At 36.0% G+C, this 6,942-nt stretch overlaps 1 long non-coding RNA gene across 1 annotated transcript; it reads left to right on the forward strand.

Moving 5' to 3' along the window:
• The first annotated feature begins 1,387 nt into the window (after positions 1 to 1,387).
• Positions 1,388 to 5,007, forward strand: LOC140850114 (uncharacterized). The gene is made up of 3 exons (XR_012132869.1): positions 1,388 to 1,504; positions 3,598 to 3,738; positions 4,339 to 5,007. It is a non-coding gene; the product is annotated as an uncharacterized lncRNA (long non-coding RNA).
• The last annotated feature ends 1,935 nt before the right edge of the window (positions 5,008 to 6,942 follow it).

A 6,942-nucleotide genomic window follows, 5' to 3' on the forward strand; every position in this document is an offset into this window, starting at 1 on the left:
TGCAGGTGTGGATGTGGTCTGGATGTTGTCCTGTGTCCTGTGGTCTCTATTTTAGGAAGATTTTTCTTTGTTATATTTTCATAGCTCTATGTGTTTTTGGGAGGAGATTTCCACTGCTCTACTCACGCCGCCATCCTGGCTCTGCCCTCCTAGTCATACTTTTGAAGCTTAGAAATATGTCTAGTGAAGGGCGGTGTCAAAAAAAACATAAAATATTTGAAATGGATATGGTAAACCAATAATGCTCCCCAACCCCAAAAGATGTTCATACCCTAATCTCTGGAACCTTTGAATAGATTATATTACACGGCAAAAGGGACTTTGCAATTGTAATCAACATTAGAGACCCTAAAATAGGGTGATTATCCATCAGAGAATGCAAATTAAAACCACAATGAGATATCACCTCACACCAGTAAGGATGGTTACCATCCAAAAGACAAACAACAACAAATGTTGGCAAGGTTGCGAAGAAAGGGGAACCCTCCTACACTGCTGGTGGGAATGTAAATTAGTTCAACCATTGTGGAAAACAGTATGGAGGTTCCTCAGAAAGCTCAAAATAGAAATACCATTTGACCCAGGAATTCCACTCCTAGGAATTTACCCTAAGAATGCAACAGCCCAGTTTGAAAAAGACATATGCACCCCTTTGTTTATTGCAGCACTATTTACAATAGCCAAGAAATGGAAGCAACCTAAGTGTCCATCAGTAGATAAATGGATAAAGAAGAGGTGGTACATATACACAATTGAATATTATTCAGCCATAAGAAGAAAACAAATCCTACCATTTGCAACAACATGGATGAAGCTAGAGGGTATTATGCTCAGTGAAATAAGCCAGGCAGAGAAAGGCAAGTATCAAATGATTTCACTCATACGTGGAGTATAAGAACAAAGAAAAAAACTGAAGGAACAAAACAGCAGCAGACTCACAGAACCCAAGAATGGACTAACAATTACCAAAGGGAAAGGGATTGGGGAGGATGGGTGGGAAGGGAGGGATAAACAGAAAAAGGGGCATTATGATTAGCACACATGGTATGTGTGGTGGGGCATGGGGAGGGCAGTGAAACACAGAGAAGACAAGTGGTGATTCTACAGCATCTTACTACACTGATGGACAGTGACTGTAATGGGGTATGTGGTGGGGACTTGATAATGGGTGGAATCTAGTAACCATAATATTGCTCATGAAATTGTACATTAATGATACCAAAATAAAAATAATAATAATAATAAATAAATAAAATAGGGTGATTATCCTAAATTGTCTAGGTGGACCCAATCTAATTATATGAGCCCTTGAATGCAGAGAACTTTTTCTGGCTGGAGTTTTCAAGAAAGATGCAATGAAATAAGGAGTCAAGGACATGTGATGGACAGGAGACTTGGATAGATAAGGCAGAAGGGGAAGCCAGAAGAGACATTCAAGGCATTAGAAGTGCTCAGCCTGCCATTGCTAACTTTGGAGATTGAGGAAGAAGACCAGGACTAGAAGGTAAGAATGACCCCCAGCAAACAACCAGCAAGAAAATGGGAATTCTCAGTAACTGAATTCTGCCAACCACCTTAATTAACATGAAAGTGAGTTCTCCCCCACAACTTCAGGTAAGTGTTCAGGTTGGCCAACACTTAATTTCTTATTTTATGAACCTGAAGCAGAGAACTAGCCATGCTGAAAAGAAAAATCAATTTATCTAATAGTTTACTTGTATCTGCTCTTCATAGTCCTTTTGTAGGTGGTTTAATAGTTTTCCACCCAAATCCATGTCCATCTGGAACCTCAGAGTGGGAATTTATTTGGAAATAGGATATTTGAAGGTACAACTAAAATAAGGACAAAGATGAAATCATACTGAATTAGGGTGGACCCTGAATCCGGTGACCGTGTCCTTATAGGAGACAGTAAAGGACACAGACAGACCTATGGAAGGAGACCGTGTGAAGGCAGAGATAAGGATTGGGTTATATAATCACAAGCCATGGAACTCCAGGAGCCACCAGAGCTGGAAGGGGCAAGGAAGGATTCACCCCTAGAGCCTCTGCAGGCAGTGTGGTCCTGCTAGCACCTTAATTGCAGAGTTTGGGCCTTTAGAAGAGTAAGAATAAATTTCTGTATTTAAGTCACCAAGTTTGTGGTAATTTGATATGGCAGCCCTAGGAAATACACACTTTTTAAAAAAGTATTCTTACGTATATTTCTCCCACACCTTCAAAATTTTCTGTGGCCCCACTTTTAGTTTCCCTGATACTTAAATGCTGGATGCTGGTTGTATTCTATTCTACTTTTCTATTTTATGCAAGTTGGGCAAAATAATGAAAATAAGTACTTGCTCCACTGCAGTGGATAGTTGTTTCTTTTCTGCTTTTCTGGGGTCAAATAGCTTAAAAAGTCTGACTGGGGAATAACTCTCTCCTGTCCTAAGGGTACGTGGTCTTATAAGGAGTTGTACTCAGTTTCTGGATGGCTCTTTAGTTTCAGGGTAACACCATTGATTTGACAGGCCAAGTTTGTGCTGTTCTTGAAAACACATCAAGGCAACATGATGGGAGTACTGAGTAGGGGTTGCTTAATTCTTAGTGGTTCTCTGGATTTGCCAGCAGCTCTATTATCTCTGGGAGAATATGGGCTTCAAATGGAACATTAAGAGTTTCTTCATGGGATGGTTGGTTTTTATGTGTCAACTTTTAGGCCATGGGATGCCCAGATATTTGGCTAACCCTTTCTAGGCGTGAGATGTTTCTGGATGACATTAACATTTGAATTGATACGCTAAATAAAGCAGAATCCCTTCCCCAGTGTGAGTGGACTTGGGAGTCTTGGGAGATTACCAGCCATTATTTCTTTTAGCAGGTTTTCTGGTTCCTTCTCCTTCTCTTCTTCCAAAACTCCAACAACTTGCAAACTATTTCTTTTCATGGTTTACTGTTGATGATGTAGGTTTTCTTGTTCTTTTTCATACTTTGTTCTTTTTCTCTTCTGATTGGGTAATTTCAAACCTTCTTTCCTCTAGCTCACAGACTTTTTCTTCTGCTTGAACCATTCTCCTATTATGATCTCTTTTGAATTTTTAATTTCACCCATTGTATTCTTTAGCTCCAGAATTTATGTTTGGTTCTTTTTTATTATTTCTACATCTTTGTAAAACTTCTCATTTTCTGTCTGTATTGTTTTTCTTATTTTGTGTGTTATTTTTTTAATATTTGCAGCTCATTGAGTTTCCTTAAAACAGTCATTATTCTTTATTGGATAAATTACAGGTCACCATGTCTTTGGGTTCAGTTACTGGAGGATGACTGTGATCGTTGATGGTGTCATGTTACCTTGAATATTTATGTTACTTGAAGTCTTGTGCTGCAGTCTTTGCATTTGAAGCAGTCATTTCACCTAGTCTTGACTAACTGCTTTCAGGTTAGAGATAGTTTCTGTTAGCCCTACTAGAGATTCTGAGGCTATCTCAGATCTATGAGTACAACTGATCCATGTTTCTTGCTCCTTCTTGTGGCAGAATTCTTAAGCTTATATGCCTTCTCTGGATGCTAAAATGTACCAGGCAATGTGCTGACAGAGCCACTTTTGTTTTCCCAAAGGTGATGCTAAATCCCAAGTTTGTGCTCTCTTCCTGGCCCACAAATTCAGGCTTGATTTCTGTGCATGCTCATTAACTGCCTGCGAAAATTTGTTCCCACCACTGCTTCTGGGACCATGCACAAGGAGCCCAGACTCATAGGGTGAGATTTATGGAACACTGTGGGTGCTTGTGGGCCAGTTTTGGGGATCTGCGGTTTTTGTATTCCAGAGTCTCATTAACAGTTTTCTTGCTGGAGTCTGAAATGCACTTAGTAGGATCTGCATACTTAAATGCCCTCTGAAAATTCTATCTGCTGCTTTCTCAGTATCTTCACTACTTCCTGTCATGTGGCTAAGGATTCAGTACTGTGGATATGGGACTGCAGCCAAGAGGCCCTGGCATAAGTTCATGGGCCACATCCAAAACCGAGGTCTGTCTGCCTATGATGTAATGCTCCAGCAGGCCAGGCTCCTTCTGGTCCCTCAGTGTTTGGTCCTGAATCCTAGAGCTCCCTCAGGGGAACTTTTGTCTGTGGATGGATGCCAAATTTTTGTTGTTGAGAAAAGTTTCAAAAATGACAGATGTCTTATGCTGCCATGATGCTGACATCATTCTTTTATAAATCTTATTTTAAATATTAGCTAAAATATTTACAAATGTAATTCAGAAATAAGTTTAAAATTTATCTTCAATTACCAAATTAGATTCATTCAAGAAATTAAGACAGCTCAACCTTAGAAAATATTTTTTACCATCAAAGGTCAATGGAAAAAATGATGTGATCAGCTTAATTGGGACCTAAAGGCATTTGAAGAAACCAAAAATGACTGCTGAAGAATTCTGAAGAAAAATGGAGGTGGGAATTCTGTGTTGCAGACACGGTTGCCTACCCAGCATTCATTCTACCCCTAACCCCTTCTTTCTAACAGGCACCGTCCTAATTGGTTCAGTTCTTCACCCTTCTGTTTACTCAGAGAATGTGAGCACACCCTCCCTAGCTTCTGACAGTGAATCATGATTAGGTTCTATCTAACAGATATCAGAGGTATCTATATCTATAGACACCAGAGGTCTCTTGCTTTGCCACACGTGAGATTTTCTCATTTTTCTCATATTTATGACACTTATAGTTGGCCTTTTGTTTTTCTCACTTTTATGATGCATTTAGTTGGACTTTTGTTGTTTGTGCCCACTGTCTTGATACATTCTCATAATATAGTTAATTATAAAATCAAAGCAAAAGACAAAACATGAAAAGCATTCCCATTAAATTTGGAAGCAACAAAAGGATACCTGTTTTTTATTATTATTTAGCATTGTCTTATAAGAATTAGCCAATAGAAATAGAAAACTATCATTATTTGCAGATGAGATGAATAGACAACTGGAATATTTTAAATTGTGAATTGTAAAACTGTTAGAAAAAAATTAATGTTAATAAATTTAACTGAATACAAATGTATAAAATGACAAATAATTTGGACAAAAACATAAGACAAACCCAATTACAACAGCAACAAAAACAATAATAATCAAAATTCCTAGAAATAATCTCAATAATACCTTATCTATAGAAAATTATCACTTTGAAATAAAGGTTACAATAGATTTAATTAAAAGTGTATGTACTTGTTCTTAGTTTGGGAGTTCAATTTTGTATAAAAGACATGTCATCCCAATCAAAACACCAAGAGAATATTTGTGAATGACAGGATTATTCTGAAGTTTAGGTGAAAGAAGCAGCAAATAAAAATACCTGAAGAAATTCTGGAAGAGTGATGAAGGAGGGTTTATTCTACTTCATATTAAAACAGGTGATAAAGTTATGGTAATTATAAGAGTGTGATAGTGGCACAGAGACTGACTCATAAGTGATACAGAGAAAAGTCCATAATTAGACCAAAATAATTATGGAAACATAATAAATTGGCATCTGGAGAGAGGAGGATGATTAATCAGTGAACAATGTGTGATCAAATGGTTCACGATTTTGGGAAAAAAAAACTGGATCCCTGTATCAGCATATAAAATACATCCTAATGAATAATAAATTCAAATGTAATATTGAAAATAATGTTCTCAATTTAAGATCACAGTGTTAATTTATAACACCTAAGTTCTCTTAAACATAAGAAAAGGACAAATCGTTTCCATACAGGGGCGGTCAGGTTTTTGGACACATGCTAAAGAAACCATCCTGTGAAGATAAATTACAGTTAAAAATTACAAAGCAGCTGAAGGAAAGTATCACCATAAAAAGCAAATGATATACTCAGAACACAGAAGCACTTAAAACTCAGGAAAATCATCATAATAGGAAACACTAAAGACTTTAAAATAGGTATTTTTAACTTTCTCTGAGTTAGTGAATGAGAACCAAAAAAAAAAAAAAAACAAGACAGAAGACTAATGAATAAATACTAGGTGAAAATGAAATAAAAATGAGTGGTCAATTACTTTTTAAAACCATTTAAAAATCTTAGAAATCATTAATTTTTAAACAGAAGTTTAAGCATCACTAAGAGGACACCTGCTCATTCAATAAAAGGCTAATAGCAAATTCATGAACTGATTAATTAAATCAAGGCAACCTCCCATATAGTAGTACAAACAAACAGATTTTTTTAAATGTGGGTGGGAGGAGAACTTAGAAACACAAATGAATAGGTCTAAATACTCCAAATACAGTATGATTTTCAGAATGAGAGAATAGAAAGAATGGTAGTAGATAGGCAACATTTAAAGAAAAATACTGAGAATTGCCACTATTGAAGAAAACACAAGTCCTAAATATTGACAAAGATAAATATTGACAAAGACTTGGACTATGAAGAAGGATAAATTTTCGTATCTTTTTTATAGACCCATTATGGTGAAACACTTGAAATAAAGATAAATAATCCTAAAACACAATTAGAGAGTAAAAACTGATTACCTACAAAGATGAAATAGCTTTTTCATCAATAACATTAGTGGATAAATGTATCTTCAAAATGGTGAGAAAATATAACTCAGAATATTGAATTCTATATTCATCTAAATGATCTTTCAAGAATGAAGAATACAGATACTTGAAGATTCTTTGAGATTCAGAATGTTGATTTGCCACAGACTTCAATGAAAGAACTATAAAAGAATATATTCAACAAGAAAAATAAGCTTAATAGGAAGAAGAATGCAAAATCCAAATATGCAACAAAATCTGTATAATAAATGGCAAAAATAACAATAACAATAAAATATAAAATAATAAATAACAATTTCACAAGTGTAATAGCCAGTTAGCATAACATTTTCAGAATTTAATAACATAGGAACTTTGGAGAACTAGCCCAAAGCAAAATCAAAGCAAACTAAAGATTTT

This window comes from Manis javanica, chromosome 6, assembly GCF_040802235.1.
Source record: "Manis javanica isolate MJ-LG chromosome 6, MJ_LKY, whole genome shotgun sequence".
Lineage (NCBI taxonomy): Eukaryota > Metazoa > Chordata > Mammalia > Pholidota > Manidae > Manis > Manis javanica.